The sequence below is a fragment of the Manis pentadactyla genome, chromosome 1, assembly GCF_030020395.1.
Source record: "Manis pentadactyla isolate mManPen7 chromosome 1, mManPen7.hap1, whole genome shotgun sequence".
In the NCBI taxonomy this organism is placed as follows: Eukaryota; Metazoa; Chordata; class Mammalia; order Pholidota; family Manidae; genus Manis; species Manis pentadactyla.
In genome coordinates this window covers 68,392,727-68,412,005 of record NC_080019.1, presented here as the reverse complement: position 1 = coordinate 68,412,005, position 19,279 = coordinate 68,392,727, and the positions used below count along the sequence as shown (strand labels likewise).

General features: G+C 38.9%; 1 protein-coding gene across 6 annotated transcripts in view; it reads left to right on the top strand.

Annotated features, from left to right (window-relative positions):
• PPP2R3A (protein phosphatase 2 regulatory subunit B''alpha) overlaps positions 1–19,279 on the top strand; it is a 270,561-nt gene that overhangs the window by 120,942 nt on the left and 130,340 nt on the right. The window lies entirely within an intron of this gene.

The window sequence follows — 19,279 nt, the reverse complement described above, 5'->3', positions numbered from 1 at the left end:
TACATCTAAAAGAACTAAAAAAAAAGAACAGTGCCAAAATTGGTGGAAAGAAGGAAATAATAAAGGTAACAGAAGAAATAAATGAAATAGAGTCCAAGTAATAATAATGATAATAATAGAAAAATATCAGTAAAAGTAAGATCTGGTTCTTTGACAAGATAAACAAAATTGATAAGTCATTAGCCACACTCATCAAGAAAAAAAGGGAGAGGAATCAAGCAAAATAAAAAATGACAGAGAAGTTACAACCAACACCACAGAAGTACAAAGAATTATGAGAGACTACTACAAACAGCTATACACCAACAAATTAGACAACCTAGAAGAAATAGATAAATTCCTAGAAATGTACAATCTTCCAAGACTGCATCAGGAAGAAATAGAAAATCTTAATAGAACAATTACTAGTAACAAAATTGAATCAGTAATCAAAAACCTCCCAACAAACAAAAGGCCAGGACCAGATGGCTTCACAGGTGAATTCTACCAAACATTTAAGGAAGAGCTAATACTTGTCCTTTTTAAACTACTCCAAAAAATAGAAGAAGGATTGGTTCCAAACTAATTCTATAAGGCCAGTGTTACCCTGATACCAAAACCAGACAAAGTCACAAAAAAAACAGAAAATTACAGACCAATATCCCTGATGAACACATGCAAAAATCCTCAACAAAATATTAGCAAACCAAACAAAAAATACATTAAAAGGATCATACACCATGATCAAGTGGAATTTATTCCAGGGATTAACATCCTGTGGAGTTCAACATAAGTCAAAGTGATTACCACCTTAAAAAAATAAAGAATAGAAATGATCATCCCAATACAAGGAGAAAAGGCTTTTCTTTTTCTTTTCTATATAATTCAACATCCATTCGTGATGAAAACTCTCAACAAAATGTATATAGAGGGAAGATGCCTCAATGTACTAAAGGCCATGTATGACAAACCCACACTTAACATCATACACAACAGTGAAAAGCTTTTTCTCTAGGACCAGGAGTAAGATAAGGATGCCCACACTCACCACTTTCATTAAAAAGTACTAAAACTTGTAGCTACAGCAATCAGAAAAGAAAAAGAAAAGCATCCAAATTGGTAAGGAAAAAGCAAAATTGTAACTATTTGCAGATGACATACTATTTATATAAAGAGAGAAAACCCTAGACTCCACAAAAAAAACTTTTAAAGCTAGTAAGTGATTTTAATAAAGCTACAGCATGCAAATTTAATATATGGTTTGAATTTCTGTACACTAATGCTGCATTATCAGAAAGAGAAATGAAGAAAACAATCCCATTTAAAATTGCATCAAAATGAATAAAATACCTGGGAAAAATTCTAATCAAGGAAGTGAAAGACCTGTACTCTGAAAATTGTAAGACTTGTTAAAAGAAATTGAAGATAGCACAGAAAGATATTCTGTGCTCAAAGATGGAAGAGTCAACTTTGTTAAAATGTCCATATTACCCAAAGCAATCTACAGATTCAGTGAAATTCCTTTTAAAATGCCAGTGGCCTTTTTCACAGAACTAGAACAAATAATCCTAAAATTTGTATGGGCCCACAAAAGACCCCAACTAGCCAAAAAGATCTTGAGAAAGAAAAACAAAGCTGGAGGTATCATGTTCACTGATTCAAACTCTACTACAAAGCTATAGTAATCAAACAGTGTGGTACTGGCAAAAAAAAATAAACACACAGACAGATCAATGTAACAAAATAGCCCACAACTAAACCCACACTTTTATCTTCAATTAATGTATGACAAAACAGGCAAGAAAATACAATGGAGAAAAGACAGTCATTTCAATAAATGATATTGGAGAAACTGGACAGCTACATGCAAAAGAATGAACCTGGACCACTTTCTTTTATTGTATACAAAAATAAACTCACAACAGATTGACTACCTAAATGTAAGATCTGAAACCACAAAACTCCTAAAAGATAACTTAGGCAATAAACTCTTTGACATCAATCTTAGCAATATTTTTTTTTTGCATCTGTCTCCTGGACAAGAGCATCAAAAGCAAAAAATAAACAATCTGTACTTCATTAAACTAAAAAACTTTGCATAGCAACTGGGTGAAGATATTTGCAAATGGTATATCCAATAAGGGGTTAACATCCAAAATGTATAAAGAATTCATACAACTCAACAAAAAAAAAAATCTAAAAATGGACAGAGGACCTGAATAGATATTTTTCCACAGAAAATATACAGATGGACAACAGAAATATGAAAAGATGCTGAACATCATTAATTATTAAGGAAAAGCAAAACTACAATGTGATATCATCTTACCTGTCAGAATAGCTAGTATCAAAAAAAAAAAAGAAATAGTTTCAGTGACATTCTGAAGAAAAGGGAACCTTCAACACTTAATGGGACTGTAAGTTGATGGAGCCACTTGAAAAACAGTGTGGAGGTTCCTTTAAAAATTATGAATAGAGGCAGAGGAGGAGCCAAGATGGCAGTGTGAGTAGGGCAGCAGAAATCTCCCAAAATCATACATATTTTTTGAAAATACAACAAATACAACTATTCCTAAAAGAGAGACCAGAGGATACAGTACAACAACCAGGCTACATCTACATCTGCGAGAAGTCAGCATCTCACGATGGGGGTAAGATACAAGCTGCGGCCTGGTGGGACCTGAGTGCTTCCCCAACCCCAGCTCACCAGCAGGAGGAAAGGAGTTGGAGTGGGGAGGCAGTGGAAGCACAGGACTGCTAAATAACCAGCCCTAGTAATCCACACTGGGAGCACAGACACACATTACATGGTGTGATGGATATTAGGGAAATGGAAAAGTAAAATCTATAAGCGGGTCCCCGCAGCTGGCTCCTCTGGGACAAAAGAAAAGCAAGTGCTTTTTGAAAGTCTTACGGGGACAGGGGCTTCACAGCTGGATGGAATCATCCTGGCACACTCAGCCCAGCAGGCTGGGAATCCTGAGGAACTTCAGACGCCCCAGCCCCCTGGGTGGCAACGCAGCTCTGAAGCCCCTCATGGTGATAAGCACCCTGCCATTTGTTCCCCCCAACCGGCGCAGCCCTGCCGACAGTGTCAGAGTAGCCAGAGAGCAGCCCTGCCCACAGCAACTGCCTAGAGCCTCCTCCCGGGATGCAGCTACCTAGGGCAGACCCAGAGTCCGTTGCCGGCATGCAGCTGCAGGCGCAGGCAGAGAAAGCAGGGGCAAGGCATGAAGGTGCACCATTCTCGCAGGAGAGCACACCTGGCATGCCTGCCACTCCCCACAGGGCTGTGGGCTACCCTGACAGTGGTGCTGCCCACAGCAACTCGGAATTAACCCAGACGCTGCTCCCAGTGTACGGGTAACCAACACAGGCAGCGGAGAAGAGCAAGGAGACCAGCAAGCAGGAAGGGACATTGTTCTCCCAGATGACACACACACCTGCCTATGACTACCTCTATCGCCATGAAAAGGCAGAAGAATTTGGTCCAGTCCAGAATTACCCAGACAACCCCCAAGACAGGGCCTGGGGAGATAGATTTAGCCAATCTTCCTGAAAAAGAATTCAAAATAAAGGTCATCACCACACTGATGGACCTCCAGAGAAGTGTGCGAGAGCTAAGGGATGAAGTCAAGAGGGAGAATACAGAAATAAAACAATCTCTGGAAGGGCTCAAGAGCAGACTGGATGAGGTGCAAGAGACCATTAATGGAATAGAAATCAGAAAACAGGCATACAGAGAAGCTGAGGCAGAGAGAGAGATAAAAGGATCTCCAGGAAAGAAAGAATATTAAGAGAATTGTGTGACCAATACAAACGGAAAAATATTCGCATTATAGAAGTATCAGAAGAAGACGAGAGAAAAAGGGATAGAAAGTGTCTTTGAAGAAATAATTGCTGAAAATTTCCCCAAACTGGGGGAGGAAATAGTCTCTCAGACCATGGAAGCCCACAGATCTCCCAACACTAGGGACCCAAGGAAGACAACACCAAGACATATAATAATTTAAATGGCAAAGATCAAAGACAAGGACAGAGTATTAAAGGCAGCCAGAGAGAGAAAAAAGGTCACCTACAAAGGAAAACCCATCAGGCTATCATCAGACTTCTCAACAGAAACCTTACAGGCCAGAAGAGAATGGCATGATATATTTAATGCAATGAAACAGAAGGGCCTTGAACCAAGAATACTATATCCAGCACAATTATCATTTAAATATGAAGGACGAATTAAACAATTCCCAGACAAGCAAAAGTTGAGGGAATTTGCCTCCCACAAACCACATCTACAGAGTATTTTAGAGGGACTGTTCTAGACGGGAGCACTCCTAAGACTAAATAGATGTAACCAGACAAAATAAAATCACAGCAAAGAAAGCAGACCAACCAAATACTAACTAAAGGCAAAAAATAAAATTAACTATTCACAAAAGCATTTAAAGGAAACACAAGAGTACAGAATAAAACACCTAACATATAAAACATGGAGGAGGAGGAATAAGAAGGGAGAGAAATAAAGAATCATCAGACTTAATAAGAGAGTTAGGTTAGACGGTTAGATAGTAAAGGAGCTACCCTTGAACCATTGGTAAACCACAAATCTTAAGCCTGCAATGGCAATAAGTACATATCTTTCAATAATCACCCTAAATGTAAACGGAATGAATGCACCAATCAAAAGACACAGAGTAATAGAATGGGTAAAAAAGCAAGACCCATCTATATGCTGCTTACAAGAGACTCACCTCAAACCCAAAGATGTACACAAACTAAAAGTCAAGGGATGGAAAAAGATATTTCATGCAAACAACAGGGAGAAAAAAGCAGGTGTTGCTGTACTTGTATCAGACAAAACAGACTTCAAAACAAGAAAAGTAACGAGATAAAGAAGGACATTAGATGATGATAAAAGGGTCAGTCCCACAAGAGGATATAATCATTATAAATATATATGCACCCAATACAGGGGCACCAAAATATGTGAAACAAATACTAACAATTAAACGAGGAAATAGAATGCAATGTATTCATTCTATGAGATTTCAACACACCACTCACTCCAAAGGACAGATCCACCAGAAAGAAAATAAGTAAGGACACAGAGGCACTGAACAACACACTAGAACAGATGGACCTAACAGACAACTACAGAACTGTACACCCAAAAGCAGCAGGATACACATTCTTCTCAAGTGCACATGGAATATTTTCCAGAATAGGCCATATACTAGGCCATAAAAAGAACCTCAGTAAATTCAAAAGATTGAAATTCTACCAACCAACTTCTCAGACCACAAAGGTATAAAACTAGAAATAAATTGTACAAAGAAAACAAAAAGCCTCACAAACACAAGGAGGCTTAACAACATGCTCCTAAATAAGCAATGGATCCATGAACAAATTAAAAAAGAGATCAAGCAATATATGGAGACAGCAACAGCACAAAGGCCCAACTTCTGTTGGACACAGCGAAGGTAGTTCTAAGAGGAAAGTATATAGCATTCCAGGCCTATTTAAAGAAGGAAGAACAATCCCAAATAAATAGTTTAAAGTCACAATTATTGAAACTGGAAAAAGAAGAACAAAAGAGGCCCAAAGTCAGCAGAAGGGGGGACATACTAAAGATAAAATAAATAAAATTGAGAAGAATAAAACAGTAGAAAAAAATCAGTGAAACCAAGAGCTGGTTCTTTGAGAAAATAAACAAAATAGATGAGCCCCTAGCCAGACTTATTAAAAGAAAAAGAGAATCTACACACATCAAAAGAATCAGAAATGGGAAAGGAAAAAATCACGACAAACCCCACAAAAATACAAAGAATTATTAGAGAATACTATGAGAATCTATATGCTAACAACCTGGAAAACCTAGAAGAAATGGACAACTTCCTAGAAAAATACAACTTTCCAAGACTGACCAAGGAAGAAACAGAAAATCTAAACAGACCAATTACCAGCAATGAGATTGAATCAGTAATCAAAAAACTACCCAAGAACAAAACTCCTGGACCAGATGAATTCACCGCTGAATTTTATCAGATATATAGAGAAGACATAATACCCATTCTCCTTAAAGTTTTCCAAAAAACAGAAGAGGAGGGAATACTTCCAAACTCATTCTATGAAGCCAGCATCACTCTATTGCCAAAACCAGGCAAACACCACACAAAAAAGAAAATTACAGACCAATATCCCTGATGAACATAAAAGCAAAAATATTCAACAAAATATTAGCAAACCAAATTCAAAAATACATCAAGATGATCATACACCATGATCAAGTAGCGTTCATCTCAGGGATGCAAGAATGGTACAACATTCAAAAATCCATCAACATCATCCACCACATAAACAAAAAGGACAAAAACCACATGATCATCTCCATAGACGCTGAAAAAGCATTGGACAAAATTCAACATCCATTCGTGATAAAAACTCTCAACAAAATGGGTATAGAAGGCAAGTACCTCAACATAATAAAGGCCATATATGATAACCCACAGCAACATCATATTTAACAGCGAGAAGCAGAAAGCTTTTCCTCTAAGATAGGGAACAAGACAGGGATGCCCAATCTCCCCACTGTTATTCAACATAGTACTGGAGGTCCTAGCCACAACAATTAGACAAAACAAAGAAATACAAGGAATCCAGATTGGTAAAGAGGAATTCAAACTGTCACTATTTGCAGATGACATGATATTGTACATAAAAAATCCTAAAGACTCCACTCAAAAACTACTAGAACTAATATCTGAATTCAGCAAAGTTGCAGGATACAAAATTAATATACAGAAATCTGCTGCACTCCTTTACACTAACAATGAACTAGCAGAAAGAGAAATCAGGAAAACAATTCCATTCACAATTGCATCAAAAAGATTAAAATACATAGGAATAAATCTAACCAAGAAATTGAAAGACCTATAGCCTTAAAACTATAAAACACTTAAGAGAAATTAAAGAGGACACTAACGAATGGAAACTCATCCCATGCTCCTGTCTAGGAGGAATTAATATTGTCAAAATGGCCATCCTGCCTAAAGCAATCTACAGATTCAATGCAATCCATATCAAAATACCAACAGCATTCTTCAACAAACTGGAACAAATAGTTCAAAAATTCATATGGAACCACAAAAGAACCCGAATAGCCAAAGCAATCCTGAGAAGGAAGAATAAAGCAGGGGGGATCTCGCTTCCCAACTTCATGCTCTCCTACAAAGCCACAGTAATTACGACAATTTGGTACTGGCACAAGAACAGACCCACAGACTAGTGGAACAGAATAGAGAGTCCAAACATTAACCCAAATATATATAGTCAATTAATATAAAGGAGCCATGGACATACAAGGGGGTAATGACAGCCTCTTCAACAGCTCGTATTGGCAAAACTGCACAGCTCCATGTAAGGGAATGAAACTGTATCATTGTCTAACCCCATACACAAAAGTAAATTTGAAATGGATCAAAAACCTGAATATAAGTCATGAAACCATAAAACTCTTAGAAAAAAATATAGGCAAAAATCTCTTGGACATAAACATGAGCAACTTCTTCATGAACATATCTCCCCAGGCAAGGGAAACAAAGTCCAAAATGAACAAGTGGGACTATATCAAGCTGAAAAGCTTCTGTACAGCAAAGGACACCACCAATAGAACAAAAGGCATCCTGCAGTATGGGAGAATATATTCATAAATGACAAATCCAAAAAGGGTTGACACCCAATATATATAAAGTGCTCACACACCTCAACAAACAAAAAGCAAATAATCCAATTAAAAAATGGTCAGAGGAGCTGAACAGTTCTCCAAAGAAGAAATTCATATGGCCAACAGATACATGAAAAGATGCTCCACATCACTGGTCATCAGAGAAATGCAAATTAAAACCACAGTGAGATATCACTTCACCATCCAAAAGACAACAACAAATGTTGGCAAGGTTGTGGAGAAAGGGGAAACCCCCTACACTGCTGGTGGGAATGTAAATTAGTTCACCCATTCTGGAAAGCAAAACGGAGGTTCCTCAAAACACTCAAAATAGAAATACCATTTGACCCAGAAATTCCACTCCTAGGAATTTACCCTAAGGATGCAGCACTCCAGTTTGAAGAAGACAGATGCACCCCTATGTTTATCGCAGCACTATTTACAATAGCCAAGAAATGGAAGCAACCTAAGTGTCCATCATTAGATGAATGGATAAAGAAGATGTGGTACAATACACAATGGAATATTATGCAGCCATAAGAAGAAAGTAAATCCTACCATTTACAACAACATGGATGGAGCTAGAGGGTATTATGCTCAGTGAAATAAGCCAGGCCGAGAAAGACAAGTACCAAATGATTTCACTCATATGTGGAGTATAAGAACAAAGCAAAAACTGAAGGAACAAAACAGCAGCAGACTCACGGAACCCAAGAATGGACTAACAGTTGCCAAAGGGAAAGGGACTGGGGAGAATGGGTGGGAAGGGAGTGATAAGGAGGGGGAAAGAAAGGGGGCATTATGATTAGCATGTTTAAGGTGGGGGGGCACGGGGAGAGCTGTGCAACACAGAGAAGACAAGTAGTGATTCTACAGAATCTTACTATGCTGATGGACAGTGACTGCAATGGGGTAGGTGGGGGGAGGGGATTTGGTGATGGTGAAGTCTAGTAAACATAATGTTCCTCATATAATTGTAGATTAGTGATACCAAAATTTTAAAAATGGACAGAGGATCTGAACAGCCACTTCTACAAAGAAGAAATTCAGATGGCCAACAGGCATATGAAAACATGCTGCACATTGCTAATCATCAGAGAAATGCAAATTAAAACCACAATGAGATATCACCTCACACCAGTTAGGATGGCCACCATCCAAAAGACAAACAACAAATGTTGGTGAGGATATGGAGAAAGGGGAATCCTCCTACACTGCTGGTGGGAATGTAAATTAGTTCAACCATTGTGGAAAGCAGTATGGAGGTTCATGAAAATGTTCAAAGTAGAAATACCATTTGTCCCAGGAATTCCACTCCTAGGAATTTACCCTAAGAATGCAGCAGCCCAGTATGAAAAAGACATATGCACCCCTATATTTATCACAGCACTATATGCAATAACCAAGACATGGAAGCAACCTAAGTGTCCATCAGTAAAAAGATGTGATACATATACACAATGGAATATTATTCAGCCATAAGAAGAAACCAAATCCTACCATTTGCAACAACATGGATGGAACTAGAGGGTATTATGCTCAGTGAAATAAGCCAGGTGGAGAAAGACAAGTATCAAATGATTTCACTCATCTGTGGTATGTAAGAACAAAGAAAAAACTGAAGGAGCAAAAGAGCAGCAGACTCACGGAACCCAAGAATGGACTAAAAGTTACCAAAGGTAAAGGGACTGGGGAGGATGGGTGGAAAGGGGGGGATAAGGGGGAAAAGGGGACATTACGATTAGCACACATAATGTAGCGGGAGGGGACACGGGAAAGGCAGTATATACAGAGAAGACAAGTAGTGATTCTACAGCATCTTACTACGCTGATGAACAGTGACTGTAATGGGGTATGTGGGGGTGACTTGATAATAGGGGGGGTCTAGTAACCATAATATTGTTCAAGTAATTGTACATTAATGATACCAAATTTTAAAAATTAAAAGAAATTTTTAAAAATTATAAATAAAAATACCATACAATCCAGCAATTTTACCCCTGGGTATTTATCTGAAGAAAATGAAAATACTTAATTTGAAAAGATATTTGCACCCCCATGTTTATTGCAGCATTTTTTACAATAGCCAATATATGGAAGCAGGATAAGTGTCCATTGATAGATGAATCAGTTAAAGAAGTTGTGAGATGATAGATAGATAGGTAGATAGATAGATAGATAGATAGATAGATAGATAGATAGATAGATAGATAGATAGATAGATAGATAGATAGATATGATCGATAGATAGACAGATATAGATAGATAGATAGATAGATAGATAGATAGATAGATAGATAGATAGATAGATAGATAGATAAACTCAGCCATTAAAAAGGAATGGAATCGTGCTCTTTGCAACATGGATGGACCTAGAGGGTGTTAGGCTGAGTGAAATAAATCAGAGAAAGACAAATACTGTGTAATTTCACTTATATGTGGAACCTAAAAAAACAAGCAAAACAAAACAAATCAGCTTGTAAATACAGAGATCAAACTGGAGATTACTAGGGGGTGGGGCAGAGGGGAGCAAAGTAGGTGGAGAGTATTAAGTACACACTTCCATTTATAAAATAAATGGGCTGTCAATTACAACATAGGGAATATAGTCAATAATATTATAACTTTGTTGACAGTAACTAGTGATCATTTCATAATTATATAAATACTGAATCACTGTTCTACACCTGAAACCAGCATATTTTGAATGTGAACTTCAATTTTTAAAAGAACTGTTAGGCAAGAAATATGAAGCATTGGTTTTCAAGGTGCTGAATATCTGACATCAAAAAAAATTGTGATTACTGTGAGACAGAAAACAAGCATGGTGAGTCTTAGGATTGTCCCAGCTTATTGCCTTGAGAGAATTTTCAGACCATGGTGTGGGGATGGGGACACCAGGCTGAGTCTAACAGACTCCCTGATTTTAGGAGACAAGCTGAGAGTCTAGAAGGACCAAGATGTCTCAAATACCCAGGACAGAACACCACAGAGAAGAGAATTACACAGAGAGAATACTCCAGAGATCTTCAGAACTCTTCCATGAATATTCAGCAGAGTACTGGTCAGCAAACATATGTGAGGAAAGAAACCAGGGCTGAAGACCTATTCACAATTAGAGGGAATGGTATTTGTGGGTCACACATGGCCTGGAATAGCATCTGTCCCTACCAGCTACACTGGAATGTCTTATAATACATGGGACTTTGGGTAGAGCAGTTATAGGAGTCTTGCCTCAGTAGTGGGGAGAAATTAGTCCCATATTAAACATTACTAGGTCCAGCCTAACAAATATAAAGAAGTAAGAGCTAAAAGGATAAAAGAGTTTCAAAGTAACTTAACAGCACCCTAGAACATAGCTTGAGAATGTTTATAAGAATATAAAAATATCCAGGACTCACCAAGGTAAAATTCATAATGGCTTCCATCACCAGGCATGCAAAGAAGCAGAAAAGTACAATTGGTACTAAGGAGAAAAATCTATTGAAACTGACCCAGAATTGACACATATGTTAGAATTAGCAAACAGCTACATTAAAACATGTCATAACTAAATTCCATATATCCAAAAAGTTAGAACAGATAGATATTGTTTAAAGACCCAAATTGAACTTGTGAAGATGAAAACTAAGATTAAGATGTCTATGGTTGTTTTCTGCCACCTGCTACTTCTATAGCTTTTCTTCTTCCTTCCTAATTACAACCCTTAAATAGAATCCGTGCCTCATATCAAATTTACCAAGTATCATAATTCTTCCAAGTGGTAAAGATACCTCAAGACAAATGCTGGGCATAGAAGCTACAGGGCATAAATATGCAAAGAAATAAAAAGCTAACCATTTCAAACAATAAGGCTTCTCTCTCACTTACCAACTTTACATTTCCCTGTATGGCCCCGGAAGATGACTGGTTAGCCAGAGACGGGTAAGATTCCTCAAGGGAGGAACAACCTAAGACAGGCACAGTCGCAGGGGGGTCATCAGGTGAGAAATTGGGGATCAACAGAGGTGAGGCTTAGAACCTCACCCCCCCCCTGTTCTGAGAGAAATCTTCTGCATCTGTGGATGTTTTATTGCCCTTGTCTAGCTTGGATTAACACATAGTCTACAGGCACACACCTGATCATCTACATTTGCTCTCTTACAACACTAAACTATGTTTTCTACCTTTATCTTGTATCTACCTACCACTTCAGCATTTTATTAAAAATAATAATAGAGAAATGTGGTATCCACATATAAATCAAGTATAAAAACCAAATGAGTATTCATATTTGAACTGACTGTTTATAGTTCATGATGCATGAGCAAAACCGAAGGTTTCTGTGATGGCTGCCCTTGTACTGTTCACCATGTAAGAACTTATTCACTATGTAAGAATTTGTTCTCCATGTAAGAACTTGTTTGTTATGCCTCAGAAGATTGGAGACTGACGAAAATTAGGCTTGGGGGTGGATTAATGATTGTGCATTGAGCATTGACTCCCCTATACAGAATTTTATTGTTGTTAACAACCATTTGATCAATAAATATGAGAGATGCCCTCACAAAAAAAAAAAAAAAAGTACACACTTCCAATGGTAAAATAATAAGTAACCGGGATGTAATGAATATAGTCAAGATATTGTAACAGCTTGGTATGGTGATAGCTGGTACCTAGAATTGTCATGTATATAAATGTTGAATCACTATGTTGTACACCTGAAACTAATGTAATGTAATACTGTGTGTCAACTACCCTTCAATAAAAAATAATTATCTACAAAAAAAAAAAAAAAAAGATGTCTATGGTGAAAAATATACCAGATTGGATTACAACAGATGAAATATTGCAAATGAAATAGTAAATTTAATGATACAAATATAAACTATCCAAAATGAGACACAAAAAAGGCACACAAAGAGAAAGGAAATGTTTTTGGAAAGAGCATCAGTGAGCTGTGGGACATAACATCAAGCAAGCTAACACAAGTTGAAAAGGACATGTTTTAATGAATTTGTCAGGTTTCCTAGGTTTCTAGGACAGAGCTTCTAAACTTTGAAATTTCCTAAATGATAGGAGTATCTTTGTTTTTAATGATGGGCCCCTGAGGCCATGATTGAATTAATACTGGGATGACTGACTTATGGTGGGCTCCCTATAGTTGCAGGATAGGGGCTTGATATGCCAGAAAGACCAACCATGTCGTTATAGGTTGGGGCTTTCAGCCAAGTGATATCAGCCTGACCTCCAAGGGGTGGGAGCCTGGAGAGAGAGTTCAATTATGTAGCCAATTATTTATCACCCATACATAATGAGACCCAATAAAAACTCTGGATACTGAAGCTCAATTGATCTGTGATTGATGTGCTGAGTTCATAATGTGCTGGGAGGGTCCCATGTCCTGAGGACTCAGAAGCTCCATGTTCAGGCCTTCTCATACCTTGTTCTATATGTCTCTTATTTGGCTGGTCCTGATTTCTATCCTTTATAATAGAGTAGTAGTTGTAATTTAGCACTTTCCTCAGTTCTGTGGGTTGTTTGGGCAAACTGTTGATCCTGGAGGGATAGCACCCAGATTGAGTGCCAGTTGATCAGAACTATGGGTGACCTGGCAATGCTTGGATTGTGGCTGGTGCCTGAAGTGAGAGGAGGCCTATAGAGGACTGTGCCATTAATCTGTGAAATCTGCAGGGGGACAAAAACTATTTGAACACAGAGGCCCAAAATTTTCTGTACTTGATAAAAAAACTAAATTTACAAACTGAAGATGCTCAATAAGCCCAAAGCACAAGAAGCATGAAGAAAAATACACCAAATCAGTAAAATGGCTCAAAACCAATAAGAGAAAGTTTGAAAAGCAACTAGAGAAAATAGTCACATTTCACAGAGTGGAACAAAGATAAAGGTGACAGATTTCATGTTGGAAACAGTCCAAGTCAGAAGACAGTGGAGCAAAATTTTGAAAGTACACAAAGAAAAGAACTGTGTCAACCTAGAGCACTATACCCAGTGAAAATATCTTTCAAAAATGAAGGTGAATTAAAATCTTTGGACATATAAAAGCTGAAAGAATTCATCACCAGCAGAATTGTACTGTTTTTTTCCTTTAAAAAAAGGTTTTTCCTTAAAAAAAAAAAAAAAGTTGTTTAAGCAAGGAAGAAAACAGTACCAAAAATGGAAGTACAAACTTACAGCAAAGAATGAAGAGTTCCAGAAATGGTAACTGCATGGATTAATGTATGTGATTTTTTATTATTCAGATCTCTTTAGAAGATTATTAACTCTTTAAACAAAACCGTAAACAGTGTGTTGTGTTTTTAACATGTGTAAGTACAATTTGACAGCAATAGCAAAAGGGCTGGGAGAAGAGAAATGGAAGTATATTCTTGTATGGTTAGTCTATAATCCATGAAATGGTATATCACTTGAAAGTAGATAGTAGTAAGTTAAAGTTGTAGGCTGTAATCTCTGACTCAACCACTAAAATAGCAGAGTTAATAGCTAATAAGCCAAAAAATAGTTCAGTAAAAGAGAAAATCATAAAAAATACTCAGTTAACACAAAAGGGGGCAGAAAATGATGGGACAGATAACAAGATGATAGACTTAAACCTAACAATATTCATACTAAGTATAAGCTGTGTGAATACTCCCAAAAGGCAGAGATTAGACAAAAAAAGAAAGACCCAAATATATGTTACCTATAAAGAATCTTTATAAAGATACAAATAGGTTAAAAGTAAAAGGAGAGAAAAAGATACACCATGTTAACACTAATCAAAAGACAGCTTTTACAGATAGATGGAAAAATATTCCATGATCATGGATTGAACTTAGCTATTGTTAAATATCCATACTACCCTGAACAATCTACAGATCAGTGCATTCTCTATCAAAATCCTAATGGCCCCCTTCCCCAGCCTCTGGCAATCACTACTCTCTTCTTTGCCTCTATGAGTTTGACTATTTTAGATACCTCATATAAGTGGGATCCTGGAGATTTTGTTCAATATAAAGTTTCAGTTATGCAAGACAAGCTCTAAAGATCTGATGTGCTACATGGTACCTATAATTAATAACACTGTATTGTGCACTTAAACATTTGTTAAGAGGGTAGATCTCATGTTAAGTATTCTTAGCAAAAGATATCCAAAAAAGAAGTGCAAGAAAAACCTTTGGAAGTGATGGATATGCCTATAATTTTGCGGTGATGGTTTCTTGGATATATGCATATGCCCAGATTCATCTAATTGTATACACTAAATATGTGCCATATTTTGCATAGCAGTTATTGCCCAGTAGCTAAAAAATATTTACAGTATTTTTTGCAGAAATAGAAAAAACAATCCTAAAATTTGTCTGGAATTCCAGAGGACCCACCAAAAGAATCCTGAGAAAGGAGAACAAAGTGGAAGCCTCACATTTTCTGACTTCAAAACATATTGCAAAGCTACAGCAATCAAATGTTGCTGGTATAAATACAGATATATAGACCAACGGAACAGAACAGAAAGCCCAGAAACAAATCGTTGCCTGTATAGTCAAATGATCTTCAACATGGGTGCTGAGACTACACAGTGGAGAAAGGGGAGTCTTCAACAACTGGTATTGGAAAAACTGGATATCCACATGCAAAAGAAAGAACTGAGACCCTTATCTTACACCATACACAAAAATTCAAAATGAATTAAAGACCTGAACATAAGACATGAAACTATAAAACTCCTAGAAGAAAACATGGGCAAAGCCTCATAACATTGAATTTGACCGTGATTTCATGTATTTAACACCAAGAGCACAGGCAACAAAAGCAAAAAGAGACAAATGGGCCTGCATCAAACTTTAAAACTTTTGTGCAGTAAGCAGTCAACATAGTGAAAGGCAACCTACAGAATGGAAAAACTATGCAAATATATCTTATAATTGGTTAATATCCAGAATAAATAAAGAACTCATATAACTCAATAACAAAAAATAACCTGATTTAAAATGGTCAAAAGACTTGGATAGACATTTCTGCAAAGATGTTAATATGTCTAGCAAGGATATGAATATATGTTCAACATAACTAAATAAGTAGGGGAATGGAAATCAAAATTACAATGAGATACCACCTGACTCACACCCATTAGGATCACTACTATTTTTTTTTAATGTTGGGAGGAGCCAAGATGGTAGCGTTAGTAGTTCAGCAAAAATCTCCTCCCAAAAACATATATATTTTTGAAGATACAGCAAATACAACTATTCCTAAAAGAGACACCAGTGGATACAGTACAACAGCCAGGCTACATCTACATCTGCGAGAACTCAGCATCACACAAAGGCAGTAAGATACAAGCCGCAGCCCAGTGGGACCCGAATGCCCCCCTACCCCAGACCCAGGCAGAAAGAAAGGAGTCAGAGAGGGGAGGGAGTGAAAGCCCATGACTGCTAAACAACCAGCTCTAGAAATCGGCATTAGGAGTGCAGACACACAGTGCACAGGGTGCTGGATATTTGAGAAACGGAAAAGCAAAACCTGTGAGCAGGTCCCCGCAACCAGTGCCCCTGGGACAAAAGAAAAACAAGTACTTTTTTTTTTTTGCAAGTCTTAAAGGGAAAGGGGCTCCACAGCTGGACGAAGTCGTCCTGGCACACTCAGCCCAGCACCTGGTAATCCCAGAGAACTCTAGGTGACCTAACCCCCTGGGTGGCAGCACAGCTCTGAAGCCCCTCACAGTAATAAGCACCCTGCCAGTCATTCCCCCAACTGGCATGGACCCTGACACAACAACCCAGTAGTGGGAGTGGCAGGGTGAGCCAGGGGCGGCAGCACCAAAGGGGCCCAGGAGCAGTCTGCGCAAGCCCACAGCAGTGGCAGCCGAGCAGCCTGGGGCTGGCCTGCATGAGCCGGGGGCAGCAGTGACAGAGTGGCCCATGCAACCTCGCAGCAGCGGGGCCCAAGCAGCCTGGGACCAGCCCGCATGAGCCAGCAGCGGCAGTGACAGAGCGGCCCGCACAAGACCATGGCGGTGGCACCAGAGGGGACTGGGAGCAGCCCATGCAAGCCCGCAGTGGTGGTGAACGAGCGGCCCAGGAGCAGCCCGTACGTGCAGGTGGCAGCACCAGAGGGGCCCAGGAGTGGCCCGTGCAACCTCACGGCGACGGCAACCAAGCAGCCTGCTTGCGGCAGCGCCAGAGGGGCACAGGAGCGGCACGTACGCACCTGCAGTGCCACCAGAGGGGCCCGAGTGGTGGCAGTGGCGGAGGAGCAGCCCAGGAGCAGCCACACCCCCAGCAGCCACCTAGAATCTCAGCCCAGCGCACAGTTACCTGGGACAGACCCAAAGGCTGCTGCTAGTATACAGCTGCCTGGCAGGGGCACCGATGTCTCAAGAGAGTGCACCCAGCATGGCTGCCACTCCCCACAGGGCTCTATGCTACTCTGATGGAGACCCCGCCCACAGCAGCTTAGGGGATTAACCTGGAGGCTGCTCCAGTAGTGCAGATAACCGACACAGGCAGCAGAGAAGGGCAAGGCGACCAGCAAGCAGGAAAGGACTTTGTTCTCCCAGCTGACACACATGCTATCTGCCTACAGCTACCTCTATCATCATGAAAAGGCAGAAGAAGTTAGTTCAGTCCAAAATAGTCCAGATAACCCCTGAAAGAGGGCCTGGGGAGATAGACCTAACCAATCTCTCTGAAAAAGAATTCAAAATAAAGTTCATAACCATGCTGATGGATCTGCAGAGAAATATGCAAGAGCTAAAGGAGCAAGTACAGAGGGAGAATACAGAAATAAAACAATCTCTGGAAGGACTTAAGAGCAGACTGGATGAGCTGCAAAAGCCGTCAGTGGAATAGAAATCAGAGAACAGGAACACAGAGAAGCTGATGCAGAGAGAGATAAGAGGATCTCCAGGAACGAAAGAATATTGGGAGAACTGTGTGACCAATCCAAATGGAAAAATATTTGCTTTATAGGGGTACCAGAAGAAGAAGAGAGAGAAAAGGGGATAGAAAGTGTCTTTGAAGAAATAATTGCTGAAAACTTCCCCAAACTGGGGGAGGAAATAGTCACTCAGACCACGGAAGCACACAGAATTCCCAACAGAAGGGACCCAAAGAGGCCAACACTAAGACACATAATGATTAAAATGGCAAAGATCAAGGACAAGGACAGAGTATTAAAGGCAGCCAGAGAGAGAAAGAAGGTCACCTACAAAGGAAAATCCATCAGGCTATCATCAGACTTCTCAACAGAAACCTACAGGCCAGAAGAGAATGGCATGATATATTTAATGCAATGAAACAGAAGGGCCTTGAACCAAGAATGCTGTATCCAGCACGATTATCATTTAAATATGAAGGAGGGATCAGACAAGCAAAAGTTGAGGGAATTTGCCTCCCACAAACCACCTCTACAGGGTATTTTAGAGGGACTCCTCTAGATGGGAGCACTCCTAAGGCTAAATAGATGTCACCAGAGAAACTAAAATCACAGCAAAGAAAGCAGACCAACCAAATACTAACTAAAGGCAAAAAATAAAATCAACTACCCATAAAAGCAGTCAAAGGAAACACGAAAGACCACAGAACAAAACACCCAACATAAGAAGAATGGAGGAGGAGGAATAAAAGGGAGAGAAATAAAGAATCATCAGACAGTGTTTATAATAGCTTAATAAGTGAGTTAAGTTAGACAGTAAGATAGCAAAGCAGCTAACCTTGAACCTTTGGTAACCATGAACCTAAAGCCTGCAATGGCAATAAGTACATACATTCACCCTAAATGTAAATGGACTGAATGCACCAATCAAAAGATACAGAGTCACCGAATGGATAAAAAAAACAAGGTCCATCTATATGCTGCCTACAAGAGACTCACTTCAAACCCAAAGACATACACAGTCTAAAAGTGAAGGGATGGAAAAAGATACTTCATGCAACAAATAGGGAGAAAAAAGCAGGAGTTGCAGTACTTGTATGAGACAAAGTAGACTTCAAAACAAAGAAAGTCACAAGAGACAAAGAAGGACATTACATAATGATAAAAGGGTAAATCCAGCAAGAAGATATAACCATTATAAATATCTATGCGGCCTACACAGGAGCACCTGCATATGTGAAACAAATACTAACAGAATTAAAAGGGGAAATCGAATGCAATGCATCCATTCTAGGAGACTTCAACACACCACTCACTCTGAAGGACAGATCAACCAGACAGAAAATAAGTAAGGACACAGAGGCACTGAACAACACATTAGAACAGATGGACCTAACAGACATCTACAGAACTCTACACCCAAAAGCAGCAGAATACACATTCTTCTGAAGTGCACATGGAACACTTTCAAGAATAGATCATATACTAGGCCACAAAAAGAGCCTCAGTAAATTCAAAAAGATTGAAATTGTACCAACCAGTTTTTCAGACTACAAAGGTGTGAAAGTATAAATAAATTACACAAAGAAAATGAAAAATCCAACGAAAACATGGAGGCTTCAAAATATGCTCCTAAATAACCAATGGATCAATGACCAAATAAAAACAGAGAACAAGCAATATATGTAGACAAATGACAACAATAATTCAACACCGTAAAATCTG